This window comes from Physcomitrium patens, chromosome 4 (genome assembly GCF_059467195.1).
Source record: "Physcomitrium patens ecotype Gransden chromosome 4, ASM5946719v1, whole genome shotgun sequence".
In the NCBI taxonomy this organism is placed as follows: Eukaryota; Viridiplantae; Streptophyta; class Bryopsida; order Funariales; family Funariaceae; genus Physcomitrium; species Physcomitrium patens.
The window spans coordinates 8,699,519-8,713,680 of NC_143413.1; the positions used below are offsets into that span (position 1 = coordinate 8,699,519).

The window sequence follows — 14,162 nt, forward strand, 5'->3', positions numbered from 1 at the left end:
ATCATCATAAACTGTAAATTAGCGAAAATAATGTAGAAGGCCATGACATTGGTTTCCCTTTGGACCAAGAGCTGGACCTACTGGTGGCCCGGGGGTAGAGTTTCCAGCCTCATTGGCTTGGCTTCAAGGCCAAAACCCTGCAATCCTCCTTATCCACCCAACTCCATCAAATTCAACCATACTAATCCAATAAAAATAGTTTGATTCCCAAAAATCATTCACGAATCAAAAGTTTTTGTTTTGTGGTCATGAACAAAAATAGTATCTGTATTTACTCCAGTCTTACTGCCACCTTCAACTTGCTCCACACACCTCACAACCGCCCTATACTTTTCTTGGCCTCCCTGGCTAGATTTGTGTAGTGCTGCAGCAACCATCTGTAAGGACTTGCATATAGAGAGGCTCTTTGTCGGAGACTGGCCTTTTATTCTTTGCTGGATACTGCTACTACTTGCAGCATTGAAACTAGTAACTGTATTCCTCTAATTATGAAGGTGATAGTGTGACTGGCGACGGAGTTAAGCAAGAATCTAGGATTTCACGTATTACATCGTTTGCAATAATTCAAATGAACATTATTTCGCATGAAAAGTTATAGGATGTGAATGATACACTCAAAAATGCAAATCTTCTCTAGAGGATTTAACAAGAATGCGAAACATCACAACACTATTAAGGTGTTGGAAATGAGAAATCGAGCACTGGCAATGCATTAATCGTCAATTACACTTACACAACCATGTTGGGCTTAATTATTCCATCACGCACCTATTCCCCAGATAGAACTACACATTACATGTAACATGTCCTCAAATTACACCAAAATTTATAGCTGAGCTACCAGATCCCTACCAGATCCGATTGTTTCACACATTGCTCCACAACTGAAACCAACAAGTTACCCCTACACGTACTACGTTGGGTATACTTTGTACCATGATTTTTACTCGTTCAGTTCTCACAAATCCCCATGATATAAGGATGCTCGAACAACGCTTAGCATTGCACCCTTGTGAACACATCTTTCGCAAGGTATCATAAAATATGCTTCAAACTCGAACCTCATTGTCACCGGTGCCATTGATGCTGTGTACAACAGAAGTCATAGCAGCCCTGCCCACAGACTGAATAGCCTTACATTTTGACAGAATTACCTTGTTCCAAAATTATGCGCTAGAACGGTATGCAATTGGAAATGCTTGGCCTGACAACCATAGCCGGGTGAGACATTATCCGCTCTCCCTTCTTGTGGTTGCAGCACCAGACTGCCGCTCCGATTGGCCATTCAATCACAGCTGCCACGACGAAGCCAACGAACCCCAACGTAGGTCCAATAATTTTGCATCGACATGGATTGTCAGTATTCCCGCACTCGATACAGAGGGGAATCGGGATACAAGCCATCTCTTACGAGTCTTTTGCTTAAAGCTGTAGGAACAACGAGTAACAAATTATCCACCGACACACAGCCTACGCAGGCTCAAACCTGGGATGTCACACAGGTGATAATGAGTTCAAAACTTCGTGAACAACTCCATGACGACTCAAAGCGTTCAATCCGAGTGACGAAGGGCCAAGCATTCTAGAACAGGAAAATCTAGAGCGAATCTAAACAAGATTGAAATGCACATTATCCATGAACAGCTTAAAGCAAAACCCACGCTCCACGCACAAAAGCAAGCACCAGAAAACAAACGTCACAAAGCTGCTTACTCGCTTCAATCAGACACCAGATACTTTAACACAAGCTAGATTAGAATAAAAAACAAGAAATTAATTTAGAATTCCCTGGAGATTATAAAGAAGTACATCAAACCCTCACTCCAACTTTCAATCGAGCCACCAAAAATCAGGTTATGAACAAGAACGCCGAAACTCATGCACTGCCGAGAGTTCCTCTGCATAATCTGCCGAGCTACATTTCTCACTCTAAGACATCTGCAGAAAATTTCCTATGAAGCTCTAACAACTGCAACAACCGAGACAAAACAAACATAAATTGAGAAAGAAAAATATATATACATTATTTATCATAAGCCCTCGTCTCCCCGAATTCTAAATCCACTAACCTCACCACTGGAGTAGTGCGTTGCGATTCTGGAGATCTCCGATGAAGAGAAGCTTCACGATGTAGCGATGGAACCGAAGCCTCAAATCTCCCGCCCAAGCTCAAAAAAAACAAGTCGAGGGCCGGAGGGATGTCTCGTCGATGGCACCGGCAAGCGCGCGACGCCGGCCACGGTCATTGCCAAGTCACCGATAACGTTGCGCCTGTGCGTGATGACAAGTGGCAACTTGACACGGTCACCGAAGCCCATTTTCCAGCAGTGCGTTATTGGAGGACCTTGAAGCGGTCGATGGAGGGCTGGACACGTGGAGATCTCAGGAGAAAGCTGTCCTGTGACCAACCCTTCAACTGGTGAACGGGTCACCTATGGCCGTGAGCTGGGTTCCTGATTCCGCTCTTCCTCAAATAACAATACTCAAATTAGGTCATTCATTAATCAGTCAATTTAATTACCAATCATGAATTTCATTAAGATATATCTTTGAAACATTTAACTTTGAATAGTGTTTTTTAAAACACAAATGTACCTAATCTTAATACACTTTTCAATTTGTGGCAATATTATGTTTATTGTTTTTTTGGATATACATGTACAGTGGTGTGTGGTTAATAGAAATCCCTTGAGACAAGCAAAAGCTTTTTTCTTACAAAAAACATTGCAATATTCTCCATGCCTTTAGAAGTATGTTATCATTAAAGCAACATTTTAATATATTATCAATAAATTCATTAAACAGTATATAAAAAGTGTAGTTAATAAAGTGTTCTCTTCAATCCTAGTCGCTAATCCTTCATTGTGTTTTGTATGTGTGTGTTATGTCCAAAAGAGTGATAGTAGGTACAAAACCCAAACCTTAACTATGAGTGCTAATATCTTTCACATAAAAATTCCAAATCATCCAAAATTTATACAAAAACCATAGCCAAAAACCTAAACTCTTTGATTTTAGCCTCTTAAGTTCCAATTGGCTTAAAAGAGTAATCCTAATTCCTAATAAGGCCTCGAGTAACCTCCTTAAAGCCCATTGGGCATGCCTTTTGGCCAATAGCAATAGAGATTTTTATCATCCATCTCCATTCATACATATAGATGCCCTAATTACTCTTTTTGCTACCAAAATTCCTCTCTAATACTTTTTTTTATAAGATTTACATAATATATGCCATAAACACTAAATAAAAAAAATAAAATAAGATTTTAAGAGTCATCAATGTCTAATAAAAGTAGCTCTAAATATATAAAAACTATTATCAATATAAAATCAACCTGTCACGGCCATAATCATGTAAGCTAATAATTACATATAGAAATAGGTAGAAGTAAGTAAAAGTAGATAAAAGTAAGTTAATTATATAATATTTAATATAGAAGCTTCCTAGAAACTTCCTAGACGCTGCTTTGACTTCATAGGTGTCTTTAATTGACTTTTTGGATTAGAAACGTGGTCAACAAGTTGGCCATGTGCCACACATGTTGTTAGCTTGAAGATCAAACTAACTATGTAGCCCACACGTAGAAAAACTTGCCTTGTAAGTCAAGGCATGTGTTCTACAAAGTCAACACATATTGGAGGTCCTATAGAACGTCGCCACGTAGCCCCTAGTTAGATAGTATATATAGAGACAAGAGTGAAGGCTTCTTCACTCTTGTCAACTCCTTTCTTGCTTCTAGTCCAGGTTCAAGAGTCTTTAGTTTCTTGTCTTGTGGCAATAGCCATTCCAGTTTCCTTTTAATATACATACTTGTTTATATTTTGACTTATTATATCGAGATAGCCTTTTGGTGTATATTTTTCCTCATCGAGTCTTTGTCCTTGACAGATTGACAAGAGTACACTTACAATATCAAAGCTTTGTTTTTTCTTGAGTAAGAGTGGATTACCCCTTTCTCTTGACAAGACATAAGCGTATTAGAAGTTTGCGGATTACCCACTTCTAAACTGATATTGTTCTTAGTATCTTCTTTGTTATCAAGTCTTTCTTTTCTTTTGTCTTGAGCAATATCAAACAAATTTTTCTTCTTAGTGTCATTATGGCAGAACTTGTTGAAATGAAGAGTGCAATGGCACAAATGCAAGAGCAAATGAGGGAGTTAATGCTTGCGATGCATCAACTCAATTCACCAACACATGAAAGAACAAGAATAGCAAAAAGTGGAGATATAGAGATGATCGGAGCTGCTTCAACATCTACAACAAATCACATTCCTTCTCCAATTGTACAACACCCTATAAGCACTAGAGAACCAAGAATTACCTTACCTGAGAAATTTGATGGTACGAGATCAAAGTTTCGAGGGTTCATCAATCAAGTACAATTGGCAATTGAACTTCAACCGCAAAGCTATCCAACTCCAGGATCACAAGTCAAGTTTATTGGCACTCTACTTTCTGGTTCTGCATTATCGTGGTTTTCGTCTTTTCTTGAACAACGAAATCCAATATTGGATAATTTGGAAGCTTTTTTGGCAGAGTTTCGATCTATGTATGGTGAACACGATGTAACTCGTGTTGCAACAAATAAGATCCGAATTCTGCGACAAGGAAATCGCTCAGTAACAGTATATGCTTCACAATTTTGATAACTTGCAATTGACATCAAGTGGGATGATGCTGCACTCATCAGTCAATTTTTTTATGGATTGCAATACGAAGTAAAGAAATTGATGCTCAACTTACCTGATCCTCAAACTTTGAGTCAAGCAATCAATTTTGCGATAAAATGTGATAATCGACTTTTTGAATTTCGATCTGAGAATCATTCACGGGAACCTCAACGTTATTACTCAATGGCAACATCAACATCTTTGCCAAACGTACATTCGGAAGTAGAAGACATGCAAATTGACGCGGTACGTTTTAAACCCCTAACTGAGCAAGAAAAGATTCGTCGTCGTCAAGAAGGATTATGTTTATATTGCGGAGAACCTAAGCACACTGCTCAACATTGTCCAAAGAAACAACGCAACTATAAAATGAGGGATACGACGGTCAAAGAAGACAACATGTCGGAAAATGGATTCGTCCAGCTACAATAGGGACCGTGCAGCTGGAACCTTGTACAATTCCTAATGAAGGTCCTATCCTCTCCTCAGAACCCTCTCCTTGTTTTATAATAGACTTATATTTAGGACCTAAGAATTACAAAGCCTCTGCTTTATTAGATTCGGGAGCCTCAGCATGTTTTTTAGATGAACAATTTGTTAAAAGTCGTAAAATATCCTTTGTACAGAAACCTAAACCAGTACATGTAGAAGTCATAGATGGTCGTCCCTTGTCTTCTGGAGATGTCACTCATGAAACTCATCCTATAAAAGTAACAATAGACGGTCATGATAGCTACATAGCTTTTAACATAATTAAATCCCCGTCCAATCCAGTTATTTTAGGTTTATCCTGGCTAGAAAAATATAACCCTCGAATAGATTGGAATTCGCGTAAACTTGACTTTTCCAAAAGCGTTATTAATAGTTCTACGAACCAAGTAAAAAATTATAAGTCTAGTATAGTAAAACCCGTACTGATAGGTGCAAAAGCATTTATACACGCAGCAAAAGAAGGATCAACTTTTGCTATTTATGCTGCACCTATTTCTGAAAACGTAAAGACTTCAAGTGGCATTCCAAGTCAATATCAGGAGTATCAAGACGTTTTTGAGAAAAAGAATGCAGATATTCTTCCTGAGCATCGCCCATATGATTGTTCAATCGACCTCAAGGAAGGAACTCAGCCACCATTTGGACCAATTTACAGTTTATCGCAAGATGAGTTGGCTGAACTCAAGACATATATTGACGAGAATTTAGCGAAGAATTTCATACGCCATTCAAAATCTCCAGCAGGAGCTCCAATTCTATTCGTAAAGAAAAAAGATGGATCTTTACGAATGTGTGTTGATTATCGAGGACTCAACAAGATCACAATCAAGAACAGGTATCCATTACCTTTGATATCAGGACTCCTTGACCAGTTGAATCAAGCTAAGATCTATACAAAAATAGATCTAAGAGGAGCATATAATCTAGTACGGATCAAAGAAGGAGATGAATAGAAGACTGCGTTTCGAACCAGGTATGGACATTTCGAATATAATGTCATGCCCTTTGGACTCACGAATGCACCAGCTGCTTTTCAACATCTCATGAATGATATATTTCGTGAATTCTTAGACAATTTTGTCGTCTGCTATCTAGACGATATCCTGATCTATTCCAAGAACGCCGAAGAACATGAAATACATGTTCGTCAAGTATTACAAAAACTTAGAGATGCAGGATTGTACGCCAAGATGGAAAAGTGTGTATTTCATACTACTCAAGTTGACTTTTTAGGATACATCATTTCAAATGATGGTCTCATGATGGATTCTAAGAAAGTCCAAACAATCGTGGATTGGAAGATTCCAAGGACGGTAAGAGATGTCCAATGTTTCTTGGGATTTGCCAATTACTATCGGATCTTCATCAAAGATTTCTCACGAGTTGCAGCTCCACTTACACGCTTGACTAGTAAAGATAAATTTCAATGGAATCAAGAAGCGGAAGCAGCATTTGAAGCCTTGAAGACATCGTTTGTCTCCGCACCAGTCTTATATCGTGTTGACTTTTCCAAGGCATTTTTTATGGAAATAAATGCATCAGATTTTGCCTTGGGTGCAGTTTTATCACAAATGGGAACAGATGACAAACTCCATCCGATAGCTTTTCATTCAAGAAAATTCTCAGCAGCCGAGATCAATTATGAGATCCACGATAAAGAACTTCTTGCGATCGTGGATTCCTTTCAAGAATGGCGTCATTATCTAGAAGGCGCTTCTAGTCCAGTCACTGTGTATACAGATCACAAGAACCTCGAGTATTTCATGTCAGCACGCGTGTTGAATCGTCGTCAAGCTCGTTGGAGTATGTCTTTGTTAAGATTCGACTTCATTATCACTTATCGGCCAGGAAAACAACAAGGTTTATCCGATGCCCTATCTAGACGTTCTTATTTTGCACCAAAAGAAGGAGATGCAGCTTTTGAGCAACAAAGAACGGTCCTCTTGAAACTGGAGCAATTTCATCTCCGAGCAATGAAATCAACATTGACTGTTGATTCAACTTTTCTTAAGCAAATCCAGTCCAGTATGTCCTCAGACCCTCTTGTTTATGATATCGAGAATAATTCTTCCAAGTCTCATGATCCTTCTAAGTTTGAGTTCAAGAATAATCTATTATATTTTGAAGGACGCCTATATGTTCCAGAAGGAGAAGCACGTTTACGTGTTCTTCAAGCACGTCATGACTTTCCAGCAGCAGGGCACTTTGGATATAATAAGACTTTGGAACTCATATCAAGAGATTTTTGGTGGCCACAAATGTGGAAGTCAGTCAAAGACTTTGTACAATCATGTGATATTTGTTCAAGATCAAAAATTCCTCGTCATCGACCTTACGGACTTCTTCAGCCATTACCTATACTAGAACAACCATGGTCTTCTGTTTCTATGGATTTCATCACAGATCTTCCAAGCTCAAGATCTTATGATTCTATATTTGTGATAGTAGATCGTTTCACCAAGATGGCACATTTTGTGCCATGTACAAAATCTATCACAGTTGAAGAAACAGCTAAGCTTTTCATTGATAATATCTATCGCTATCATGGATTACCTAAAGATATCATATCGGATAGGGGAACTCAATTTGTGTCAAGATTTTGGAGGACCCTTTTCAAGATTTTAAAAGTGGACATAAAGCTATCTTCGGCTTTTCATCCTCAAACTGATGGACAAACAGAGCGCGTAAACCAAGTCTTGGAGCAATATTTAAGGTGTACTATCAACTACCAACAAGATGATTGGACAACCCTTCTGCCATTGGCAGAGTTTGCTTATAATAATACGGTACATTCTTCCACGCAACAAACACCTTTCTTTGCCAATTATGGCTATCATCCACGACTTGATACTTTTGATTTTTCAAAAGTTGATAATCCTGCAGCAGAAGATATGGCAAATCGGTTGTCAGAGTTACATGCAATAATGAAGACACAATTGAAGGAAGCTCAAGAACGACAAAAAATAAACGCAGATCTATATCGTAAGGAGCAACCACAAATCAACGTGGATGATAAGGTATGGCTACTTCGTCGCAATATCAAGACTACTCGACCTTGTGGCAAGTTGGAGTATCGTAGGCTTGGCCCCTTTTTTGTTTCTGAACAGATCAACCCAGTTGCATATCGGTTACATCTACCAGAGTCAATGAAGATCCATCCTGTATTCCACGTATCTCTTCTTGAACCATATAAGACAGTGGATATACAAGGAAGAAGACAAATGCCATCGCCTCCTATAGAAGTAGATAATAATGAAGAATTTGAGGTGGAAGAGATATTAGACTCAAGGCGGCGCCGAAATAAGCTGAAATATCTTGTTCATTGGCGCGGATATGATATTAGTGAACGCACATAGGAGCCATCCAGGAATCTAGCAAATGCATCAGCTAAAGTCAAAGTTTTTCATCAACGACATCCATCAAAACCAAGATGAAAATCTCTCTTATAAAAGAGACAAGATTGAGGCAAGATAACATTCAATTTCCTATCCTTATTTGTAACTTCTTTACATTTGTGATGCTAATTAGATGGAGAGCCAACAACCAGCGGATTCAACTCAAGAACCTTCGTTTGCTGACCTGCCGGACGAGACATTACGATTGTCACAACCTTCAAGACGATGCAATCGAGATGAAGATCTTCAAGAACGACATGTTCTTCCTCGAACAGATGGTGAGATACAACGCGTTTGGTATCATGATTTGGGAAGGGACTCCCGATGTTTGGTGATTTTGCTAGAGGTAGGAACAACTCCTGATGGTGTTCCGAATATTCTATTCGAAGGAAGTTATGAAGGCCTCAATAATGATCAAATAACTGGGTGGTCTTCCCGCCCTGGTATGGGACACTACCGATGGTTGAGAGGCCTTATCAATCATCTTCGAAGAGAACAGAGATCAGAGTATGTGGCGAATACAATTCGTCGCATCATAGATTTCCTCAACATATGATGACCGCTCCTCGTGGAACTCGTCTCTAGAAGGGGGGGTAATGTCACGGCCATAATCATGTAAGCTAATAATTACATATAGAAATAGGTAGAAGTAAGTAAAAGTAGATAAAAGTAAGTTAATTCTATAATATTTAATATAGAAGCTTCCTAGAAACTTCTTAGACGCTGCTTTGACTTCATAGGTGTCTTTAATTGACTTTTTGGATTAGAAACGTGGTCAACAAGTTGGCCATGTGCCACACATGTTGTTAGCTTGAAGATCAAACTAACTATGTGGCCCACACGTAGAAAAACTTGCCTTGTAAGTCAAGGCATGTGTCCTACAAAGTCAACACATATTGGAGGTCCTATAGAACGTCGCCACATAGCCCCTAGTTAGATAGTATATATAGAGACAAGAGTGAAGGCTTCTTCACTCTTGTCAACTCCTTTCTTGCTTCTAGTCCAGGTTCAAGAGTCTTTAGTTTCTTGTCTTGTGGCAATAGCCATTCCAGTTTCCTTTTAATATACCTACTTGTTTATATTTTGACTTATTATATCAAGATAGCCTTTTGGTGTATATTTTTCCTCATCGAGTCTTTGTCCTTGACACAACCTCAATAATAGCCCTTTTAAACAACCACTTCAAAGTAGTAATCTAACCATATGTTGTGACTAACTAAAATCTAATAATGTGGCTTTCACCACATTGTATAATAATTATATATATATATATATGTATATATATATATATATATATATATATATATATATGCATCATTTTTACATAGTAGCCAAACTACAACATGACAACGGTACTATCCAAATTTAGAGTTTTATTTTTCTTTTGAATAATAGTAATATTTATTGTGATGCAATTTCCAATGTTTGTTCAAGCTTCATCTTGCAATCTTTCTAATCATTAGTATGGACTTCCAAGTATAAGCTTGATCTACTAGTGGTTAAGAATAGTAGCATTTGCACGGAGGAGTAAAAAATTGTTGTTTATGAGACTTATTATGAATTATGTTTGCTAAGGTGGTACTTGCTTATAATGGGGCATTGATCTTGATTAGAATTTTTTCTTATTAGTTTATAAAAAACATGGATAAGTATAAAAAAAAATATGATAGTGTTCTTAATTATTTTTTTCTTTTAAGCATTTCTTTTCTAACTAGACACCACTGTATACATATCTCTTCTTTTTCACAACCATAGACATCAATGCTTATGTCGTACTTAATGTTATCCAAGTCATTCACAACCACATCAACATTAAAGATATACTTGTCTTCAATGTTGAAGTTGTAGTACAACTTCAAGTCATATCTTGATACAATACACAATAAATTATTTTAAGGATGATCATGCTTCTATTTTTGTGAGGTACACTTTGTATTGAAATCAAACCCATTGCCAAATTTTTTGCATTACATCTTCTTAAGGGTCAACTCTATCTTCTTCTGCAAAGCTATGCCAAGATTCACAGATGTTGTTCTATACTAAGGTGTTTTTTTTTTTTTTTTTTTTTTCAAGTACTTGAAGTGGATGTGGTTATGCACAATATGTCTAGATGTTATGTCCAGCTTGGCCACATTTCATGCATTTCTTTTGTTTTTCTTTCATAACTTCAAACATAAAAAAATTTCTTTATATAAAAAATTATAATTGATTGGGATTCAATGCACTAAAGAGGTGTATCTTAGAATGTTAGCAATTAGTCTTATTTAGAGCACAATATTGTTGTGACATCAATTCCACTAAAGTTGATTGTATCTTTGCTTATTTATTAAAATCCAATGTATCATATGTATCACTAGCTGATTAAGTAGTGCCTCAATTATTTGAACATTTTATTAGATGATGTAGTTAAAAAGTAGTGGAAGTGGCAAAGATGGGTTAAGATACCTATTGTGCACTAATACATCATATGCATATCACATTATGTAATTTGGAATCTACCTAAACTATGCCTATACTAACATATTCACAATAATAAATTTATTGTTGTATTCCATAAATTGTGCTTGAAAATATACCTTGCACTTGGCTATAGAAAATAAAATATAATTTGTTAAAAAATAATCCTAAAAATTCTAATAGAATATTTAAAAAATTCTAATTAAATCTTAACAATGCTAATTTATTTTTAACAAAATCCAAAAGAAATCTTAAAAAAATCAAAAAAAATATAAAGAAACTATAAATTAACCTTCTAAAAAAATATATAATAAAAATATTAAATAGATATTAAAAATTAAAATCTTGAATGAATCCTAAAAAATCTTAATGAAATCCCAAATCAGTCCTTACAAAATTCTAATGAAATCTTAAACAGATTCAAACCAAATTTTAATAAAATCTTAAACCAATTTTAATAAAATTCTAATGAAATTCTAAAAAATCTTAGCTAAAATCTAATATAATCCTAAATAAATTCTAAAAAAATCCTAAATCTTAATCAAATCCTAATTAAATCCTAATTAAATCCCAAAGAGATTCTAAATAAATTTAAGAAAATTCAAAAAGAATTCTAAAGAATTTCTATAGTTGTTTTAAAATCTCTATAAATACTAATTGGATTATTGATCTCAACTCAAATTTCACCCATATTTCAATCTGCAAGCAATTAATAAGCATAAAAAAATTTAAAGAAATTGAACTCATAAATCAAAAGAAAAAATTCATAAATTTCTTGGAAGTTGAGTACCTTCTTTTTTCAACCTAAATATTGATCTTGTAGCAGCAATTTTTTTTTATTTAACCATTTAATTTCTTTAAAATTTCATTGGTGTATAGATTTTAAAATCCAAATTTCTATTACTAGTTTTTTCTTCAATCAAATATGCAAATATTTTAGGATCATAAACACCTTCATTGATCCTAAATTTCAAAAATCCAAAATCCTTATCCAATAAAACTTTCATAGCATTTGATCTAACCATTTAATTGACATTAAATTTCTTAAAGTCATTAAAGACAAGCACAATGATAAATTCACATAATATTCACCTGTAAATATGCTATGAGACTCATATAATACTTAAAATTTTAAAATTCTTTTTATTTTTTAAAATCCAAAACCACATAGTACATCTTTCACTTTGAAAAGTGCTCAAAAATTCAATATGTCTCTAAATCACATGAAACTAGCTTTCAAAAAATCTTTCACTTGTCTCCTTTCAAATCTTGGTCTTTGATTAATCAAAGAACCCTGAAATTACTAAAGGTGCAGGTTTGTACCTTGGAGTCTGATTTTGATTCTAGTTCACAACCAATATTTTTTAGATATCATTTCTTGATATTTTAGAATAAATTTTGTTAAAATATATTTTTAATTTTTTTAAAATATGTCTATATAATTTATTTTCTTAATCTATTTTATTTTCTTTCATTTATGGCCTTATAAAGTAAATAGAAGTCTCTTTTGTATGAAGGTAATATTAATACTTATTAATTTTTATTATCTTCTTGTCTATTAACTATATTTTAACGATAATTTGCTAATTTTTTTAATTTAAGCTATTCTATATATTAATATATTTTTTTTTTCTTTCATCTAATGGTTATGTTACAACATAATAATTTATTTCAAATGTATAGGTAGCAATATTAATAAACATGCTTTATAATACTAATCCAAGCTTGGTTTGAGTTACATCTCAATCTTGTCATAATTAAAAAGTAGATAGAATAGTCAGACATATATATTATCAAAAGAATATATATATATATATATATATATAAAAAAAAAAAATTAATTCTAAGTATATATAAATTTTTAATAAATGCAAGGTCAATTAAGCCTTATTTACTTGTTTCCTACGCTAATAATGAGGTTTCTTTCATAATGGTGTATTCCAATCAAAACCAACTTATTTAAAGAATGATGAAATGTTATTCAAAATAACTTTTGTTAGCTTGTTGGTTTTTTATTGATTTTTCTTTGTATTATTGACAAATCCATCTATCAATAGGAATTTGATCTAGACGTGGTGTCAAATACTTCATATGCCAACTTGTTCAATAAACATCATATAAGATTATTTTGATAGCTTCTTGAGCACTCATACATAATATATACTTCAAGCTCATTGGAATCATATTTAAATTAAGATTGATTATTCTATCTATATTTAATAAATAATAAGTAGTATAATTTTTAAAGTGATCTTTTTAAATTTATCCATCATGACCTTTTAATTCTTACATACTTAATATGGTCGGTATAGTTTGTTATAAGTAAATATAATTACTTTATACAAACCATTGTCGTTGCAGTGTGTAGCCTCTTTCCTTATTGGTAGCATATCTTAAGATATTACAATGTTAGATAAAAGCATCCTCTTCAACATGCTATTTGACTAATATATAATCTTTCTAATTTAGCTATAGATTTATACTCTATCTATCAACATTCATATTTACCGATCCTATCCTATGCACTACCTTGAAGTCATACTCTTATATCATTAAGATCCATCATGTAAGTTTTTTAATTAATTTATCAAAATTTATAAGTCATTTAAGTAATTGGTAGTCTATTACTAAGAGATATTTAGTACCATACAAACAATATGAAAAGTGTACAATTGTCCACACTACAGCTAAGTATTTTTCTTTGTATGAATTATATTAAATTTTAGCATTGTTATTTGATTTATTGACTTAAGCTGCTACAAATTCCTTGCTTTCATCATTTGTATGGATGAAAACAACTTCAATGTCTAAAATACTCTATTTGGTATGTAGATGATATGATCTTTTTGAAATAGGTCTTTATAGGATTAGTGCATTAGCCAATCTAGCCTTAAGCTCCATGAAAGCTGCTTCTTGTTTATCTCCCCATATCCACTCTTGATCATTTTTTATTAGTATAATTAAAGATTTTACAATGTAGCTAAATAATTTACTAATTTAAATTTTTTTTCAATTGACTTATATCTTTAGGTCTTAAAATACTTTTTAAGGCTTCTATCTTATCTTTCACAATATCAAGGCCTCTTGAATAAAACATATACTCCAAGTATTCTACCTTTAAATAAAACAGTGTATATTTACTTTG

General features: G+C 34.3%; 1 long non-coding RNA gene across 1 annotated transcript; it reads right to left on the reverse strand.

Moving 5' to 3' along the window:
• Positions 1–678: 678 nt before the first annotated feature.
• Positions 679–2,159, reverse strand: LOC112281042 (uncharacterized). Its single transcript, XR_002969481.3, has 2 exons — positions 2,070–2,159; positions 679–1,486 (listed from the first exon to the last, which is right to left on the reverse strand). It is a non-coding gene; the product is annotated as an uncharacterized LOC112281042 (long non-coding RNA).
• Between the last annotated feature and the right edge of the window lie 12,003 nt (positions 2,160–14,162).